Here is a 22,027-nt window from a genome sequence, read left to right as displayed (position 1 = left end):
TTTACATAAAATATATTTACACATAGTCCACAAGATAATATATTTATATAAATGACCCCGTTCAAAAGTTTACATACCCTTTATTCTTAATACTGTGTGTCATTAACTGGATGATCCACAACTGTTTTTATTTTTTTGTGTGATGGTTGTTCTTGTCCTGAACAGTTTAACTGCCCAATGTTCTTCAGAAAAATCCTCCAGGGCCATCTTTTGCATATTTGAACCCTTTCCAGCAGTGACTGTATGATTTTGAGATCCATCTTTTCATTCGGAGGACGATTGAGGGACTCAAACACAACTATTAAAAAAGTTTTAGTTAAAAGTTAAAAAACATTCACTGATTCTCCAGAAGGGAACACGATGCATTAGGAGCCGGTGGGGGGGTGGGGGGGGGTGGTTGAAGATCAAGGTGTACCTTAATTTATAAATTTTATTAATTTGTTTCCCTGGAAAACATTTAAGTATCTTCTGTTGCTACCGAAGTACTCAATGAAAAAAAAAAGATATTTAAACAAAAAAATGTGGACATCTTAATCCTGTTCAAAAGTCCCCCCCCCCCCCACCCCACTAAGCCTAGGTTGCATATATTAGGGCATACCTTTCATATTAAGCTTAATATGAATAAATACATTTAAGAAATAAATGTGAAATAAATGTAATAATACTATGAAATAAATATGAAATACATTTTATTCATTATCACAGCAATATTATTTCATAAATGCTGCATTGAAACTATGTGCATTGTGAAAAGTGTTATTTAAATCAAATGTACTTATTTGGCATAAAACAAAGGACAGCAGATAAGGTTGTAAGCAGATTTAAACCTATTTTTGAGAACTGCTTATTGCAGGCCAGAAACATTCTTTACACGTGCATGCATGAATGCTTGTGTTCCCTTATTTACAAGTTCAAAACACAACAATGCACGGAATTGAGCTTGTGTATATGACTGTGTGCACATTCTACACATATTTGCTTAGAATATGTATACTATATAGGATAAGTATAAACAGCTTAGACTGTGTCACTTAAAAGGACAACGACTGGGACCCTTACGTCAGGTTTTGGGAGAGTATTAAAAGGTCACCGTGTTTGAAATGTAATTCACACGGAGTGTAATGTTGTGGGATTTTTATGAATCGATGTTGAGGGGTTTGTGGTGACCGTTTAAAGCTTAAGGCTTAAAGCCATGAATGGGTGACCTTTCAACAGGGAAGCTTAACCAGCGAACCTTCATTACATCTCTCACCACCGCTAGTGAAGCTTTGACTCACATCAACAACATCACATTTTGATTCTCTCACTAATGGATGTTTATATTGGTTTTGGTGTGCCGTGTTTAAATTTAACAAGCCTTAAATTTAGCAACAGAATATTATTCCAGGTCCTGTTGCTCATTCAAGGAGGATCGTCTGATGCACTTCGCCAAAATGATGAGATGATGCACAAGTCTGTTATTAGCACTCATCTCATTTTAGACTCTTACTCAACATAACAAGCCACAGTTTGTCTCTCCGCACCTCCTCGAACAATGCTATTTCACATGAGGGCGAGAAACCACACTAATGTCTGCATTCAACAGCTCCATACCATCGCTGGCCGAACGGAAGGAATGTTTCACCAAGAAATCTCTCCAATGGTTTTCAACATTCGTTGTTGTGCATTGCAAACTGCCTCGTGTATGCTCGCTTGTGTAACTTGGCTAATCCCGGAGGAGATGGCGGTGATGATGTTTATGTTTGCGGATGTCTGGTGAACGCTGGGAAGGGTTTGGGAGGAAGTCAGCAGTTATGGGATTGAGGAATGCTGATTGAGATCTTTTGCACAATCGCAGAGCTGTTGTTGCTTCGGTTTAAAATAAGCATTGACATATTTAAGGCCAAATGCAGTGGCACAATGTGCTAATTGGATGGGTGTGAAATATTGGAAGCATGAAAACTGACGTTTATTGAAGATCCTCTCACGCGGAGAACATATTGCTGATTATTTCCCAACCTATATAACGAAGAGATGAATTTCTGTATTATATAACCAGATATTTCTTAGCTGATTTAAAAACAAAGATTTACCTAATGTTTTTAACATGAATACATTTGGTTAAAGAGGACCTTTTTTGAGAAAGAGGAAGTTTTTGGGCTCTACTAGAAAACGTTTTCATGCATGAATGTTCAAAAAACATTGTTTTCTCCTCTCTTCCCAGTCTGTCAGTCTGCTGGATTCATGAAAATCATCTTAAGAAAGAGGTTTTTCCCTTTTTCAGTCTTGATTTGTTTTTAGCCTCTACTAGAACAGGTTTTCATGCTTGATTATTTTCCTCATATTCTCCATTGTTGCGGCTCCTCTCTTCCCAGTCTGTCAGTAACGCTCTGTTTACTTCCTGTCTCTATGAAGCCCCTCCTTCTGAAAAGCACACTGTGCTCTGATTGGTCGACTGGATCAGTGTGTTGTGATTGGTCGAGCACTTTGAGTGTGTTTGGGAAATGCCCCGACTCTTACCATAACCACCAGTTTAACACACTACTAACTAACTCAACCAGGCCCCGCCCCTTTATTCTGCATATGAATTATTTAAATGAGGAATATTGTGACGTGTTCGTTCCTGGAAGAAACTCAAGACTACAATGGAGGCGTTTCAGGGAGTTCAGAAACAGTGACTCTGATATAGAGAATAACTCCTGCTGGAGGGACGTTTTCAGCAACATTAACACACTAAAGAACGTTAAAAATGTAAAAACAGCATAATAGGTCCTTTAAAATAAACATTTACTGTATTTTTCCACAGCGCACCAAACCCGGCCGCCAGTGATGAGGTGACTGGGTTCTACTTCTAATAATTTAATTTGCGCTTGGCATGCAGAAAATAATAGTATCAGTGAGTTCCGGATCATTAGGAATGTCCCTGTGCAACAAATGCGTACAAGAAGAATATTCAGGTCTCCTTGTAGAGAAAGACATGCTCTAACCAGCCTCTAATCGTCATCAGATCAATATCCTTCAGTCCATTAGGTTATTTAGTGTGTTTAGATCAACAATGGGCTGAACCTCCATCCTCGCAATACACATCAATACATATTTTCAATCATTTATTTCTTTAAAGCTGCCATTCAGTCACCTTTACGTCAATGTTAATTGATGATCTGCCAACCTAATGAGTTTCCTCTGGGATAGAAATGTTGGCACATCAATTATTTCAAAGCAGAAAGTCTCAATTAAGGGTTCATGCAAGAGCTAATACATCACAATTCTTTAGTTCAGATGTCTTAATGAATGACATATCACATATTCATCATTATGGATTTTTTTCTTCTAAATTAGATGACTTTCTCAGTTCCCATGCATGCATAGTCCTTTATCGAATACAAAACCTTTGCAGTGATTAAAGTCTTGCTGTCACATGCATGTTCGTCTTTGAGTCATGGCCAGTTATATGGGGGATTTTTACGTAGAAGATTTACGTAGATGGAAAAAAACGTATTTCAAGTGGAAAGAGATGAGATGGAAAACAAATCTATCTGTAGTCTTTCACTTTCCAACAGGGAATGCCAAACAAAACACAATGTCACCATGTTCATTGTAAGGTTATTAGTTTTCTCTATTATGCTCATGGGATATTCCCATTGATTACTTTATGCAGAGCTTGTTTGATTACGCTATTAAAATGTTTTGGCATTTGTGGTAACATGAAAATTAGCAGATTTTATTCAAATCAATAAATTATTTAACATTACTAAATAAACTTGACTAAAAATGCAAACAATGTGAGTCATCAATATCTTGCTCCATTTTTTATTAAGTGTTTAAATGTACTTTTAACCCTCTAGTGCTGTTCAGTCATTTTTGACCCCAAAATTTTAAGTTTTTTTTTTAAGATTTTTTTTTTTTTTACTTCATTGGAATAGTCGAAACTTGGTAAAGGTTTTATCTTTCAGTCCATTAGGTCCAATTCGGAAGCGTTTGGTACGGCAACCAAACAAACTCTTACTAAAAGCTAATTTTTTTGGAGCACAACTTTTTCAGCTTTGATTTTCTCAGTAAAACGTGATTTGGAAAATATATATTTTGTATAAAAATTGAAAAGGGGATTGTTGTGCTTTTTTCAAGTTCACTTTTTTTAAACTTTTCACTTAATCTGCCAAGTATCATTTTTAAAGGGGTGGTATAATGCCCTTTTCACAAGATGTAATATAAGTCTCTGATGTCCCCAGAGTGTGTATGTGAAGTTTTAGCTCAAAATACCCCACAGATATTTGTATATAGCATGTTAAAATTGTCACTTTTTGAGGGTGAGCAAAAAACCGCACAGTTTTGTGTCTGTTCCTTTAAATGCAAATGAGCTGCTGCTCCCGGCACAGGGGGCGGAGCTTCAAGAGCTTGTGTCTTTTTACCTCACACACACATGCACTGAAAATTTCAAAAACTTTTAGCCTTTTATGTTCAAACCGCAGTCAGACAATGATGGAGAGACTCAAGAAGAAGTGACAACATGTAGAAGCAACAGGACATTTCTGAATGGTGAATAGTTGATGCATTTATGAAGCTGATGTGGAGTTATCTTCTAGTCATTGATTAGCATATTCTGTCTTGATAATCTATAAATCGTGTTCCGGGGGCGGGGTTTATGTAAATTCTAGGGTTGGTGATGTCACTAACCGGGGAGGAATGTCGTGTAGCCTCTAGTCCTTAAAAAACAACTTCTTTAAAAGCAAATATCTCCCTTTGCTTTGAACTTTGAGCGTCGTAACTTTGCAGATGTTGTTTATGCTCAAAGTTAGAAAAGTGAAATCATAATCCCTTTAAAAAGCGACAAAACTGAAGATTTATGACAGTTTAAGTTGGAAATTTCCTTTTCAGGTCTATGCTAAAAAAGTTAATAAATGGATTATAACTCCAGCATAAATATAATTTAGTACCATTAAATCCCCCCAAAAATATTAAATAAAAAACATTATCAAACTAAAATATAGTACAATCATTTCATTGAGATAAAAAAAAATCTGTCATTTTTGACCGACACGTGAACAGAAACCAGAGAGACAGTTTTATCTATAAAACACTCTGCATATATTTTCTGTACACATTTTCCCTCTTTTTCTGTACAGTCGTTCACAGAGATTGCCACACCATTATTTATTAAATGTTTTGGTTTCACTTTTATTTTAAGGTGACGTAGTTACATTTTGCGTATTCAAATAAGCACTGAGTAATAATAATTAATGCACTTATAGAGTTACGGTTAAGGTTTGATTTTGGGTTAATTACTTGTAATTATGCATATAATTTGCTGTTATTACTATAGTATGTATGTAGTAATGTGTAACTAAGAAAGTGTTACCAATGTTATACATTTTATTTTATTATTGTGCATACATCTCAGATAAACCTGCCCCAATATAGTCTATAATTTACTGTTTTTCACAGCAATTGTTGTCATTACTTTTCAATTATGCACTTGCGAGCTTCATCTTAAAAGTAATAAGTTTCATAATATTATGCATGGCCATAGGGGCCTCTGGGCGAAGGGCTCTCACTCACTATCTTACATGTAAACTGTTGCGGATTCAGCCATCTGAATCTAATCGTCACCATCTAAGAAGCACAACAGGCCTTCAGCTTGTTGATTTAACAGCACTGTAGCCCACATCCATTGTACCCTCTGGAGATTCACTGTTGTTTCCACGGCAACAAGCAGACCCTTGCCCTTCCCAGGGCTCCTGACATTCATTTGGACTGTACCACCTCAGACTGTAAATAGGGGGGCATTGCCACATCTGATATGACTCGTCTTTCAGACTACATTCCATAAACTAAACATTGTTAACAGATTTGTAAAATTCCTTAACATATAATAATGAATAAAATATGTATATAAAGTAGATATTAGGTATATTTGCTGTTAAAAGTAGCAACGCACCCCCCTCCCCCCCTCTCCTTCCAGTCACATGACTTGGTCCCTCCTCCCACGATCTGTCAGAGCAGCTTGTTGCACGACCAGCTTCTTGGTAAACTAACTTGAGTTCGGCGTTAAAATCTAAACCAGTTGCCTGACAAATCGCGTTTCTCGCGGACCGACGAGAATGTTCGCTTCGGTTAGAAAACAAGCCTTAATTTCTTTGACTTAACGAGTCATTTAAGGCAGTTTCCATCGAGCTCTTTTTGCTGTCTGCGTGATTTGTGGTCAAGAAGAAACAGCAGCAGCGGCAGGTCATGGTAACCAGGTAAGCAGCAGGTTAAATTCACGCGTTTTCAACAGCGAAAAGCTATATTTGACTGTTTATTTTCGATAGAAAATGTGTAATGTCAATACAGTGCTTGTCATTGCAGAGAGAGAGAGAGAGAGAAGAGAGAGTGTTTAGCTAACGTTGGCTGGCTTCGTCGCTCAGTGATGTCGACATGGGTTTAGTAATGTATGGTCTCCTTGTTGGCGAGCGAAAAAATAAATGGATCGGAAAAATGAAAGTGCGCGATTGAGCCCGAGAAGTTTCCATGTTTACGTTACATGAAACGCCCGCGTGCTGCCCCGTCGTAAAATCACCGTTGGTGGCAATGAGTTTGACGTTAAAATCGATTAAAAATATAATTTGACAACTCATTCTTCAGGATCGTTTTAACGTTAATGTCAACGGTTCTTTTTCCGCGTCATCGCCGTTACTTCGTGATGGGAATTAATTTGAATCTTATCACGTCAGTTTATATAAACCGCCATGCGGGTTTTAAACGCGATTAATGATGTAACAACTTGGATAAGAGAACTTCAAAAACAATATAAACATGTATATCTTAAAAGTATTTTAATGTATTATAACAATGACTTCATACATTTCATTATTAAGGTTATAAATCGACCAAGATCAGAAATAATCGTCTCGATGTCCTCTTCGAAATAATATGATAATAATCATATAATATATTATTATATTAATAATAATAACGGCTTAAATAATAGTTTGTGTGTGTTTTAACGCGCACACACGGAGATGACGTTTATATTCGTTACTTCAGACTTGCCTACTGGTCTTTTTCCTCGTCATCGCTGCGTGAGGAGAATGTAATGACGTCAGTTTATAAATAACCCGCGAATCTCGAACATTTCTGGCTTTGCTGGCTTGATATGCACAGATTGACATATGGTTAACCCATCACGACTAGTCCCGTCACGAAACCGCTCCCAAATCCCGAGCCACACCCCGTGCGCGCGCAGAGCACGTGAGAGCGCGACAGCTAGTGCATTATCATTACCAACACACAACTACTAGAACTCTACATGTCACGCGCTTTCTATAAATATTATTTTTTGTTTGCGCGTCTGTCTTTTTCTCAGTGCAGTATTTCATGGTACAGTATTGGATATGAATACTTTGAAGACCTTATTCATGTAGTAACGTGCTAAGTTCAAGGTGGTTGAAGAATAGCAGTAGCTATCATGGTTCATATCCCAAAAACATTATCATGATTGAAATGTTATTATGGCACTGTGTTCAAAAACATCTTTTTTGTATTTCAAGTTTCAGTCGAGACATGCAAAATGAAAGGTGAGCTACCTGAGAAAGTGCTGAGAGACATAGATATGGAAGAGGATATATGCTAAGATGCTTTTCTAAATCTCAATAAGCATATAATGCAAGTATGACCCAAATAGGAATCTAATTCCATGATCTCATTTTTATTTGCCCTCACAGCAAGTATCGCACCTTTCTCATTGTTTTCGTGAATTAAGCCTCTGTCTGATGATAGTCTGCACATCCGGGTAGTTCAATGTATGGATAATGATCTTATTCAGTGAGGATGTCTAATGGGGGTAATTAGTTACCTTTGGGTTTTAGAAGCCAGAATTTAGTTTCGCATCTCAGTATAATGTGTCAAAAACATGTTTTACAAACACACAAGAGCTGACTAGAACAGGGGTCTTCAAGAAGTTATATTTTTAGTAGCTTATTGTGCTAAATTATTAATTGTCTCACAATAAAATGTGTTAAGTATAATTAAAATGTAATGCTTACATTGCAAAGCTTTTAAAAATAAGTATTGATGGGCCTGTTAATGCATTAATTTGGTACGGCATGCCAGGTTTAAAGCAACACTTTAAAAAAATAATAATATGTAAATGTAGTGGAGGTTTGATAAATTTGCATCAGGCCTGTCCTATGCAAAAACATTGAATGCTCACGGATATATGAGATGTCTTTGCATTTCCATTTATTCATTTAGTAGATGCTGTGCAAAAATGCAAGCAATTAATTGCAAGGAGGTTTCACGCAGTATTGTACATTTATGCTACCGTTCATACTTCAGATGCACACAGAAAAACCTCTGAAGTCCGTCCAATAGCATCGTCATGACAGATCGGCGCTGCACAGAATCGATTATAGTCTGATACGGGAAGCTCAGAGGTGGTTTACATTTCTGTAGAACATTAACAACATGACACGTCTGATAAAGTAATCATTAAACGGCTTCACGAGAACTTGAAATCGTGATAGCTGTATTAGTCAGAGCTGCCCAGATAAATGAGGAAAAAGCTAGAACTCGTATATATCAAATATTTAGGCTTAATGTCTCAATCTATAATAAGCTTAACATCCTGTGATTTATCCATGGGTTGAATTATTTACATGACACTGTGTAAATAATATGCATGCACAGAAAATGCTAGTTGATTTTCTTCCATAATTTCATACTCGCTTAGAGTAAAATAGCATTGCTTAATTCTACACACATCTATTTGTGACTTTCAATCCTGTGCAAAAAGAGTTTATGCTGCTTGATTTTCCAAACTGGCATATTATTTTAACGTATTATTATCATCATAATCATAAACACATTGTTTTTTTTTAGCATGAGTATTACTGAACTTTGTTATTCTTCTAGTTAGGGATGGGGCCGATCCGATCCAGTATCGGTATCGGGGCCGATACCAGCGTAATTCACGTATCGGATTTTCCCGATCCAACCTGCGGAGATATCCGATATCCATGAGTCATGTCTGCGCTTTAACGTTGTCTGCTGAAATGACTCCAAAAGTGATTCCCGCCGGCGAGTCTGCTAGCTGGCTGCAAACTGCGGAATGGATTTCCTAAACAGATGCGCGGCTCAATGAGACACAGAGTTATGAGACACGCCCCCGCTCAGGAAATCCATTTCGCAGTTTGCGGCTAGCCAACAACGTCCTCTGTGTGGAAAAATACTTCACACTGGAAACACCGCAGAGCAAGACAGCAAAATGCAATGTTTGCGAAGCCGTAATTCAGGGTGCTTCTCATTTCTTATTTGTGCATCCTCGTTAACTTTCCTCGCCTTCTTTCCTCGCGTCTCAGCTCCGCCCCCTGTGGATGCGAGGGAAGGCTGCAAGGAAAAGACGCGAGGATGGAGGATTCGAATGTAACTTTTTTTTATACATTGGAATACTTGATCACTCAAGCGTCACTTCATCGCGTCATCAGCAGCAGTATCTGCCCTTATGTTGTTGAAGTTTGTTTATTTAAGAAATTCATAATAAATAATAATAAAGCAAGATACCCTGTTGAAATATGTGAGATGTGTGGTTCATATAAACTGCAAAGGTAAAGTATAAATTAAAATGATAGTGACCGATGTGAAGGGGGAGGTGAATTTAGACGTGCGTCACGTTTAAGTCGATAAAACTCTTCCGCATAGGATACACCTGTGTATCCTCGCTCATGACTCCTCAGGAAGCCTCCTAACTCCTCGTTACTGTGCGTTCACACCAAACGCGAATAGCGCGTCAAGTTCGCGTCTACCGCGTCTAGTTGGACGCTTGAATATTTTGAATCCATTTGCGCGTCCAGAGCGAAATTGACGCGCGTTTGAGGTGAAATCCGCTTGTCTGTTTGCAAGATGCTGATGTTGATCGAGCATTCATCGAGACGAGTTACCATGTGTGTAAGATGTTTACACTTGCACTTTTCTTATATTTCAAGACTCAAGTATTTGACATTTTGGGAATGTAATAAATATTGACATGACAATCAATTTGAAACCTGTACAGTTGCATATTTGTTTTCAGAATGGGATTTTTCCTGTTAACAGGATTTCCTGTTTTTTTTTACTTCCTTTTCTGACCTTATTCTTACCTCAAGTTGCCTTTTGGGACATACATGCATACATACGTACATATCATACTTGCCTGTTGAGAGAAGTTTATTTCAGCATCATATAAAATAAACAATATTAAAGCAAGAAACACAGCTCTGGTATCGGAATAGTATCGGTATCGGCCGATATCCAAATTCTGGTATCGGGATCGGATCGGAAGTGAAAAAATGTGGATCGGTGCATCCCTACTTCTAGTTATTTACCTATTAATCAGAAGTCTTGCACATGCAAAGAAAGCCTAGCCTACTTCCACATTGAAAAATAAGGTGGATGAATTTGGACGAAACAATAATCATTTGTTAAGCTTTTCTGTGCATTATTATTCGACTAAATACTTTGGTTTTCAACCTCAATTCTAAATGCCAAACGAGCAATTTCAGCAATAAGCACTTTAAACCAGTGAGAGTGTTTAGTGTAATCACACGGAGTTGACTGTCAGGGTCATCAGGGTTAGTTGGCAGCTGCGTTGAGTGCGAGTGTGTGTGTGTCTCGCCTCATTGATGTTTAAGCAGTGCTTTGTTTTAACGTTGCTTTTGTAAAAGCACTCTGGCTGTCACATAATTGCAGTGCGCCTGCGGGAACCTGAGCCCCTAAAAGCAGGAGGCTTCAGCTGCTCTATTGATTTGGATGGAAACAGTGTGAATCGGCTTCTGACTCATCACTTCTACCCGACCGCATCATCGCTCACGTGACGCCAGAGAGGAGGACGTGTGTGTCCTCGTCGCCCTACGGTAACGATGCTCATTGTCATAGTGATGGGTTGCCAGGGGATGCAGAGACCTTGGAGGCAGGCAGAGATGCTGCGTTTGACGGAGGTGTTCGAGACATGCAAGAGGATTCAAAGTCTTTCTCCGGCGTGACTACACACACACTGCCTTGAGGGTGGAGGTCGACTGATATGGGTTTTTCTCTGGACGATATTTAGAAATCGATTCAGCCGATATATGATGCAGATTTTTGGTTGATATGTTTGGCCGATTTTCCTTTTTTCCCCCTTCATCTCATAAAATCTAACAGTTAATAAGACGTGATACTGAAAATTGCTTAAATTAAACATTTATTGAACAACACAAGCCTCTCCAATCAGTGCACTTGTGTATAATATATATATATATATATGAAGAGTTCAGATGCAAAAGCCTCTAAGTGCCATCTGAAATTTATTTTTTATCAAGCTCGTATTTTTAAGTTAAGTAATTTCACTTAAATGACAATTAATAGGTCATCTTCATTGCCATTTAAGTGAAACTACTGAATATACAAGCTTGATAAAAAATAAATTTCAGATGGCACTTAGAGGCTTTTGCATCTGAACTCTTAATATATATATATATATATATATATATATAAAAGTATGCATAGCCTACGTTAAATATTACAGACACAAAACAGAGATGCTGTGTTTGATGGAGGTATTCGACATGCGAGAGGATTCAAAGTCTTTCTTCGGTGTGACTACACAAACACTGCCTTGAGGGCACGTACACTTTGAAGCCGTCTTGAAGGAATAGTTCACTCGTAATTGAAGATTTTGTCATCATTTACTCAGTCCCATAGCGTTGCAAACCTGTGTTATTTTCTCTCTTCTGTGAAGAAACTTGGCAGAAAGTTCATGCTGCTCTTTTCCATGCAATCAAAGTGAACCCGTCAAGCTCCAAAAAGGACAAAAAAAAGCACCATAAAGTTAGTTCACATAATCCATGCTCTGCAATCAAAGTCTTATAAAATCATACGATAGCTTTGCATGAGGAACAGAGTGAAATTAATGATGATATTTAACGATGCGTAGCCCCGAACACACCCAAAATTATAGCAGCACGATTCTGGATAAATTGAGAATCACTTTATTTATTTTTTTGCTTCGTATCAAATACAGATCACAATTGACCCTTTGCAGGGAGTTTGATTGACAGGCCAGGCCTTAAATCAGCCACAAAACGGTATTTATTGTTTAAATTTCGTAAAAAAATGACCAAATTTGAAAGCTGAGACTTTGTTAATAAAGCTGTTTTTAATTTTCATTGATGAATTATTGCAGTGTTTGGACATATTATAGACTGTTAATAATTAATTATATGCCTATAATTCATTGTAATCGGCCTATATGTTTTAGACAATTTTCAATGAGGAGGAGTAAGCTTCTATGTAATATTTTATTATCCTCACAGCGCGTTGGTTATGCGGTGATGCGCTATGAAATTATTGCGTGGCAATTTAATTATAATAGCCTATCAATTTAATAATAAAAGTAGCCTAGGCCTTCCCTAATAATAATAATAATAATACAATAATACTACTAATAATTTAATACATAAATTGGAAATGCTAAATCATCTTGATATTGATAGCTGATGCTTGTTTTGACAATATCTCTGGATACATGTTATCGTCTATAGGCGCTGATTCGCGCATGTATAGTGTAAGCAGTGAAATCGCAGCTCGACGTTCGGACCGTATAGTGTGAGCACATAAATCCTGAGCTTTGGCTCTACATCGCATGCGATCTACTCGTTCAGTGTGAGTAGGTTCCTTGCTGAAATCGCACAGACATCGCACAGTGTATGCCCGCCTTTACTGGATGAATCAGCATTTTGAGCAAATCTTTTCAATTAATGATTCAAAGACAAATATATATTTTTTTTAACAATCACTTGTCGCCACCTACTGGTGTAACAATTTAATCGATACTATCTTTATTTGAAGTGTCAAGTAAATGACTTTATTACTCAATTTTGATCGCTACTATAGACATATGTTTATATCCGAATTATAAACCTTAATCCCAGTTCCTCTGTGATCATTTGAATATTTGTAACACAGAAATAGTGATACTGTGTGATTGAAAAGACTGTTTGTGACGTGGTTTCATTCAGGTATGTGGCAACGAATCGTTTTCATTTATGAATAAGATCGCGTGTGTGTTTGAATCCAGATTGCGATATTTTAAAAGCGAATACTGCGGCTCTACCGAAAAGTAGCTCTCATGGATATTGAATATCAAATGTAGATTAGAGAGATCGATTATGGAAGTTTTGACATACTTTTATGATGCTTTTTTTCTTTTATTGTGTTTTTGTCCTTTTTTTTTAGAGCAGTCAAGTCCATTCAGACTAGAGTCTCATTTTGTCAATAGTCTCAAACTATTGTTAACACTTTATTTCGATGGTCCAGTTTAGACGTCCTACTAACTATAAGTAACTTTTCAACTACAGTACATATCTACCACAAGTCATTAGAGTTTTAGTTGACTCTATGCTTATGCTAATATCTGCTAACACATTATTTTGATGCTCCCCAACAAACATTCCACTAGCTTTGCAACTATATGTCAACTTATTCCACTAACCCTAACCTAAAAGTCTACTAATACTCTAATGAGAGTTGTAGTTGCAAATTAATGAGAGGATACTTATAGTAGAATGGGTTACACTTTATTTTAAGGTGTCATTGTTACAGTGTAATTATATATTTAAGTAGTGAGTAATATTAAGCAACTACATGTACTTACTATAGGATTAGGGTTTGTTTGAGGGTGAGTTGCATGTAATTATGCATAATTTATTGTTATTACTATGGCAAGTACATGTACCATATGTCACAAGGACACTGTAAAATAAAGTGTTACCGTAGAATGTCTAAAGTGGACTATTGAATTAAAGTGTAACCCAACTATTCCTTCAACACGCCTAATCCGTGCTCGTTTATGCTTGCTTGCCGTGTATAAAGCATTTCCAGTAATAGAGATTGATCTCTGTCACAGTGTATAGTTTGGGAAAGTTTGGGAAAATATGTCAATTCTCTGTTGCCAGGGCGTAAAAATGGGGGAATACCTTTAAGATCAGCATTCAGGAGCCTGTCATCGGAAGCTCTGAGGTCAGCCTGCCAGTTCTGGGAGTCTCGGCCAACAACAGAGCCTCAGAGAGGGAATGCGTGATGCTATTGGCTAGTTTGCGGATGGGCGGGCTCTTGCCGGAGGCAGTCTGGCAGGAATGGGTTGGTTGCGGGAGAGGAAAGGAGGGGAGGGGTGTGGGAATGGCTGGAAATGTTTGAGCCAGATAGTTGAGCAGCGAGCAGACGCGCTGGTCCTTTCTGCGCTGTTGCTGAGAGAAAATCCCCGTCTCGGCATGGGCCGCCAGCTCACAGCTTCGCATAGGGAATGACAACGCTTCACGTGGTCGTTTTATACCGGGAGAGCGTGAAGTGAAGGAGTCTGATTGCTGTACCGGCTGCACACAAACTGAGCAGGAGCGAGTGCGACGTAAAGAGAAAGGAGGCTTCGTTTATTCCAGCAAGGTGGGAGGAGTAGGGATACTTATATCCTTTTAAAGTTCCTGTTTTTCCCAACACGAGGAATTTTGCTGCAATATGCTGCATGCGGGCAGGGGTGTGGAAAGAGAGGGAGGGAAATCTGAGTTGTGTCAGTAAGTTACTCAGTCTTTATCCCATGTGTATCCCAGTCTTTCCGGTTTCTTTCCCTTTTGAATTCTTTAACATCTGGAAGTTAATTTCCGTTCTAAGAGTGTAGTGCTTATATTTATGTTAGTTAGAGTGATTGATTCATTGGATTTTGGTGCAGCATTTGCTTTGTAAGATAAAGTTTTGTTTTCTGAAATTGAAAAGGCAAGGAAATGATGGTCCAGTCTAATTAGCAGGGGCTTTATCCCATATCCCAAATCTTTCCGGTTTCTTTCCTTTTGAATTCTTGTTGCAGTTTTAAGAGTGTAATGCTTATATTTATGTAGTTAGAATTACTAATTTGTGAATTTGGCCTCAAACCAAAGTGGCGTGTGTAGCTTTTCTTAAAATATGCTTTGTTTTGTTTTCTGAAATTATTCCAGGGAAATGATTCCAAACCTATCCAAAGGTCTTAGTCCAGTCTGATTAGCAAGGGCTTTATGCAAATTCACTGAACGCCAGCATCGTTCATGTTGGCCTGATCAGACCTCTGGTCTTACTAGATGTACAATCCAGACTTTAAAAGAGCAGGACCTGCGGCGTGGCAGGAAAAGGCCGCATTTGTGTCGAACATTTGGCAAACGTGTTGGGAGGAAGAGCGTGTTTTTTTTTAAAGAGGGAGACTGACTCTGCCCTTCCCGTTAAAAAAACCCCATGAAAACAGTCTAGGCAGCCACTGACTCTTTATTAGCCGAAGCCGTGAGAGCAACAGCTCTCCTCCGAATCGATCAGAAACACGTTTAAACGGACTCGGAAAGGTAATTAGCTGGCACCTTTTAACTCTTTACAACTGCCAGGCGTGTTTCATGAACAAATTACCCTTTATTACGAGACTATTTTAGTGTTGCGCACTTCTAAAGAGAACCGAGACTTTGTGCCAACATCTTCCTGTCAAGGCGAAAGTTTGCCGTAGAAGAGAGGGAGTTTTTTAAATGCAAGTTAATGTTGTTTGGGTCAAGTAAAGGTAAGTCAGTGTGTCATAATTAGCTTTTTTTCCCCGAGATAAGTTGCAGGATATTTTCTGAAAACACAGCGCAAATGTCTGTCAGCCGCTAAGTAGATCATATCTGTGCCTAAATGATCTTCTTAATTAAATTGCACATCAGTTTCAAACAGCCCGAGGATAAGAGCGCCGTACCAGCCAGGCATGGCTGCCATCCACAGCGCTATAAATAACTAGAGACGATGATCTGGGGGATAAAAGCAGCCTTGGTGTTATGAAGATAATAACTTGGGTCACCGGGATTCAGTTTTACATTAAGGCTATTATCAAATGACACACCCGATTTTGCTGACCACATTGAACCGAGGCTGCAGCGCTTTACAAACCGTCTGTCTCCCTCGTGTTTGCTCCCTTTTCACTCGTATCGCAAGCCTTGCAGAGTTGTAGGTTGTTTTAAAATATGAGAATTTGTTTTTGATTACATTACTGTGATTGTTTATCAGAAGACGCTTCCATAAACGCTTTATATTCACTCAGCCGGACGAGAATGACGGCAGCGCGTTTTCTAATTACTGAAACATATGACTTTAATGAATGTCTGACATTTAACGCTTGACTATGAAGACATTAATTGGCACGATTATAAAGGGTGGTTTTAGTTATCTCAAATTCTTCCAGCTGTAGAAAATGTGGCCTAGTTTTACTCTTGAGTTACTTCCAAAACAGCTATTGCCTTGACTTTGTCCTTAGCCTGCTCTATGATATGATCATATCATTGTAAATAACCTTCAAGTCAAGTCAAGTCACCTTTATTTATATATAGCGCTTTTTACAATGCAGATTGTATCAAAGCAGCTTCACAGTAATAACATGAAAATAATACAACAAAGTTTGTTTCTAGAAGAAAATTGCGTCGTCATCCACCTTAAGCAGGGAATTACACTAACCTTTTCCACTGGTGGCACTTGCGCTACTAACTTTTTCAGTTACTGGCGCAAAACATGATTTGGTCGCACAAATTATTTATAGTAAGCCGCTCTGGATAATAATGAACAATAATGAAACTATTGCATACAGATGTGCTTTTTATTTTACTTGCCATCTTTTAAACCACATGCCTTCTTGTTTTTGTTTTCTTTAACATTGGTTGGGATAGATTTACTGCAATAGAAAATACAGTACACAATAAAGTGCAAAATGGATTTCAACATGCTATGGTTGGCACAGATGGGCAGACTCCTGAACTCTTAAGTAGTGATGCACCGATGTGAAAATTGTGGCCGATACCGATAATAACCGATATTAATATTGCTGTTATGGCTGTATAGAAAACAAATTTACTGATAATCAAATAAAGAGATATTTTCCAAAACACTTTTTTATTTTTTTTACTTTAGAAATGACTGATATTGGGCACCTTTACCTGTGTGCAAAATATGTCACACATAGGACACACATGCATTATATTGCATTGCATTGCATATACTAGGGTTGCACGATATTGGGAAAAAATGACATTGCGATATTTTATTTTTCTGCGATATATATTGCGATATGAAATGAAATCTAATCTAATTTTTTCTTACAAACAAATATGGGGTAAGCACACTTACATTCTCATTTTAAATTATTTAAATTAGAGTAAATTATTTGTTTGTAACTTTAGGATATGGTTTGAATTGTTAACATTAGTTAATGAATCTAGTAACTAACATGAACTTACCATGAGCAATACTTCTGTATTTATTAATCTTTGTTTATCTTAGTTTATAAAAATACAGCTGTTCATTGTTTGGTAATGTTACTTCACAGTGCATTAACTATGTTAACACATACTGCACAACTTTTGATTTCAATAAGGCTATAGCCTAAATGTTGAAATTAACAATGTTGTAGAAGTGCAGTTTACTAATATTAAATGTTAACTAATGTAGTTAAATAGTTTAATAAATAGAACATTATTGTAAAGTGTTACAGGTTTTGTATACACCAATTCAGACGTCTCGTGAGTTCAGTGTTGGACAGGTCAGTTGTTTAAACCATAGGTTTAAACCATTCATTAAATTGAATCGGTTCAAATGAATCATTAGTTCGCGAATCGGACATGTAGTCTACGGCACGCGTTGTATAATTATCTCAGCAGTTTAGGATATCGCACAAGATTAGTCAACACAGAAAACATTTCATCACTGGATAGTTTTTTTTTTTTTTCGACACCATCGTGTCAATTGATTTTGATTAATATGCGCGAGGGAGAGAGAGAGAGCAAGACAGCGCTCGTGTTGTTTGAAGACGGTGAAGGTGAGCGCGCGCACGCGGCCGGGGCTCTCTCGCTCTCGCTCTGCTCGTTCTTATATGCGCCCTGTTAAACTGACAGGACTTAAAAACACATGCAAATGATAAACTTTCACTCTATGATGGTTAAGATGTGCAATTAATCCGCGAATCACATGCGTCAAGGGCCGGGGAGCAGCTGGCCCGTACAGTTAATGAATAACGGATCAGCCTACATCGCACATCCTGCGATGTGACTATCGTGGATTCGCACATCGCGATATCGATGCTTAAACGACACATCGTGCAGCCCTAGCATATACTGTGTGCTGGTCAACTTGTCTAAAATTAAGAAAACAGTAAATAAAAAAATAAAAATACAGGAACATTGTGTACAATTAAGATTAATTTATTATTCCAATATCCAAATATGATACTAAATCCCACAGGGAAAAGGGCTTCTATTTGTGACGTGCTGTCTTTGCATTTGAACATTGCACATTTTAAACAGGACACGCATTAGCTGAATAAATGTTAGCCAATACAAACATATTTATAGAAAACAGTTGACAATGAATAGACAGGAGTCCAATAATAGCATAACGAATCACTTATTCTAAAAATAATATCAAGTATAAGTTAGACGAATCCGACATATAACGAGGGCTGTGTTAACAGTAAAACGTCCGTCATTTAACGAATTTTAAAAACACGGATGGATAATACAAAATGCTTTCTGACATTTTGACAGAAAAAAAAACAAGCAAGAACAAAATTTAAACTATAGCCCGTCAATTTTCATTTTACAAGTATCTTCTCTCTGTTACAATGGTACGTTTTAGTCTAAGTAACGGTCGCGGGGCTGAAGCCAACTTGATGTGTTGAATGCTCAGAGCACGTTATAAAACGTATTTCTGTTTTAATAAATGCTCATAGTAAATCATAGCATATTGCCTAAAACATAGGTACAAAAATAATCAGTGATACATTTGCGACCCATTAAAAATTAGTGTCGCAATGGCATTTCAAAAGGTCGCATATGCGGCCATTTTGTTCGCAGTGTAGTTCCCTGTTAAGAAAAGAAACTTCTTCAGCAAAGAAAAGCGTTTGCCCCCCCCCCCCCCAGTCATCTGTCAAGAAAGATTCAAACTTCATTGATTCAGTTTCAGAGGGGATCAGAAGAGTCATGTATGGATCTGATCGCGACAAACAGTATTTACCAAGATGTGCTACCAATGCTGTACCAGGTTAAGGTTAGGGTTCAGCATTGTCAGTTTTGACCAATGAAATCTTTAGAATCGCCCTTATAACTGGTTTGGGAAACAAAATCACATTAATTAAACCACATGTCTTTATGCATGACGTTTTGGTCAACCGGAGGCTAATTAGATGCAGTGAAGTCCAAAAATTGCAAATTAGGAGACCAGTATGATGTAATTCCTGATCTGATGCCATGGAGGATTACCCGACATTCACCCTCTGGGTTTGGAACCACTATTATTGTAACAAAAGAGGCTGTTTGAATGGCACAACCAGTTTGGAAAAGCCTACTCCTGTGACCCCAATGCCAGTTCACCAGTTATACTGTCATTTTGAGCTGCTCAATTAAAGTTGTAAATGGAATTGTTCTGACGACTCATTATCTTTTAGACAGAAGATCTGTAATTTGCATTGGTTTTTGGCTTCTTGTTAATTAGCAGATGCCTTTAATCAAGGGGTCACGTTTCTTTTTCAAGGGGATCTCAGACTTGTTTGATACTTGCTTCAGCACTTTCTGGGATTGAAGCTGCTACAGTCTTTATATTACCAGCTTAGCTACTTAATAACAAATGAATTAGCAACCTAGTTACCTCACAAGTAACCCAGAAGTTAGGTTATGTTAGTCGGGTTAGGGTTAGGGAATGCTTGTTGTTCACGAGGGTGGAAAATGATTTTATCATTTATTTTAAAAAAAATCTCCTCCAAATGAGCCATAGATTGGGCAACTTTACTACATTTACATGCACCCAAATAATTTATTTAAAATCAGATTGATGGCTTAATCGGACTGAAAAGGCTTAAATGAAGCACCTCAATCGATCCATTTGCAAAACTCTTTCCGAATGCAAAATCAATCGATAAGGGTGGTAGACCTAAAATAATCTGATCACAAATTGTGTACAATTGACTCATGGAGCCGTATTAAGATCTCCATATCTATTGCATTGAACCATATAAGGCCTTTCAAATTAAGATACCAAAAGAAAGGGTTGCTAAGAACCAGAATCTAAAAGGATATTAAGATATCTTTAATACTTCTTGAGTTACAGGCATGCACACTTGGGGCAAAAAACACAAGAAGTGCTTTTCCCCATTTTTTTAACAGTCACTGTTGGCATATAATGCAACGAAATGGCCAAGTAAACATATTTAACTAACAGACCTACCAATCTCTGTGTAAAATTAAAATAATGATGCTGCCATCTTTCTAAAGTCATTTTTACCCCCCTAATTATTGTAATCTGACTCCAAATCTTGCCATTTTGATCCCCCTCTACAAAACAGTGGATTTCTCAGTCAATATACATCTGTGACATTTAATATTTTGTCTTCAGAAAAAATTATTAACAGAATCTAAGATTTAAGTTTCTAAAATTTGGTTGATTTGACATGGAATGACCCAGTTTACATTTTTTAGAAATGTCATCAAGGAAAACATGCCGATTACACTCTCGATATCTCCGGTGACATTATCATGGTGGCTTTCTCAGGTTCTCAACGCATAACTGAGCACTACACACGCGTAGTGATTGGAATCAGTTTTGATTGGAATACACTGTCTAAAGAACAAAAGATTATTGGAGAATGTTTTACAAGAAAATGCTGTTTTCTACTTCAAAATGTCACATTTAATTCCATGCATTACTTGCAATTTGCTTGTAATTGTTGTTTCTACAACAAATAATTTTCGGCTCGTGCTGCATATGGAGCACTTTCAGTTTATGATTGTAGCATCTGTTGTCCAAATGTAGGGCTACTAAATGATTTTTATTTCTATAATAAAAGCAAAACGACAGTGGTGGGCAAGTAATGTAATCGAGAACGGTCACCGACTACCGCAGCAAGCCTATTCCCTACAGTGACGTAAGATCTGATATTGTACTTTTTTTTGTGTGTGTGTGATAATAGATAATTGCATCTGTGGAATGCATGGCTTTGGTGTTCAGCCAGGCGTCCTCCTCCAGAAGCACTAATCATTGTGAGGAAGGGCGGGGGCGTACAGACAGCGCTAATCTCTGCAGGTCACAACAAGGAGACCGCAGCACCTTCCTACCTGCACACCATCTGTCCTCCCTCATCAGCCTCGTCCTACTCGCTTACAACTCTCTGTCAAAGCTCTGGCCTCTGTGAACACAAGTGACTTGGCAGAATCTTGCAGTTTATTGGCCTGTCTTTTTTGAAATCGATGCCTTGTTCGGATATTATCGTGCCATTTAGACTTAACTAACCCTGTTTTTACTCCGCACTAACCACGCTTCCAATTCAAATTGCGCGAATTGAAAATACACCCAGTGGAAACACGTAAATTTCGCAAAAAGTCACATTTATCACAAAAAAAGTTTATACGCTCGCATGAGGTGGTTTTTCAATAAATATTTCGCAAAACTGCAATGGAACCTGTTTTTGCTCATTTACAGGTCACCTGACGTAGATGACGTGGTGTGAGACAGAGTTCTTTATTAAATTCATAAAAGACAAAATAATTACAGGAATACTGGATTCTAAACCTCAAAGAAATGCCACAATCAAGACCTCGAAGCAGAAATGAGGGAGAAACACCCAGAAACACCAGCCATAAGGGTCTTTCCTTAACATTAATGCTTGGATAACACACATACGTCTCCTTAGATTAATGACCAGTGCAGTGGCTGGGATATACGTAAACCAACCAACATCCGTCGCCATGATGTTTGGAATGATTTATCGCGAGAGGAAAAAAATTCCGTTTTAGTCGCACAACTTTGGTTAATGGAAACGCCGTCATTTCGCAATAGTTTTTTGTCAACATTTAGAAAAAATCGCAAAAGTTTTGCGCAAATCTGTAATGGAAACGCGCCTACTGATGTGTTAGCTATCTTTGAAATATCTACTAAAGTGGTGGGGGGGGGGTTCCGGTTCAAAATAATTCCTTCGTTAATAATTCGTTACATAGAACTTTATTATATTAAATATTAATCAAAAATGCTTCACACCTTCACAAAA

General features: G+C 37.8%; 1 protein-coding gene across 41 annotated transcripts in view; it reads left to right on the top strand.

Moving 5' to 3' along the window:
- Positions 1-5,939: 5,939 nt before the first annotated feature.
- The window catches only part of mbnl2 (muscleblind-like splicing regulator 2), a 79,074-nt gene continuing 62,986 nt past the window's right edge, over positions 5,940-22,027 (top strand). For 21 of the 41 annotated variants that reach the window (XM_084101933.1, XM_084101922.1, XM_084101914.1 and 18 more), the window contains exon 1: positions 5,940-6,218. The gene's annotated coding sequence lies outside the window, so the exon portion shown is untranslated. Of the gene's footprint in view, positions 6,219-14,117; positions 14,407-15,075; positions 15,327-22,027 lie in introns of those variants that run through there. The other 20 variants (XM_084101934.1, XM_084101927.1, XM_084101941.1 and 17 more) reach the window with 2 other exon arrangements.

This window comes from Abramis brama, assembly GCF_963993115.1.
Source record: "Abramis brama genome assembly, chromosome: 2".
Classification (NCBI taxonomy): domain Eukaryota; kingdom Metazoa; phylum Chordata; class Actinopteri; order Cypriniformes; family Leuciscidae; genus Abramis; species Abramis brama.
Note: the sequence above shows the minus strand (reverse complement) of the source record. Positions and strands in the feature narration are given on the sequence as shown.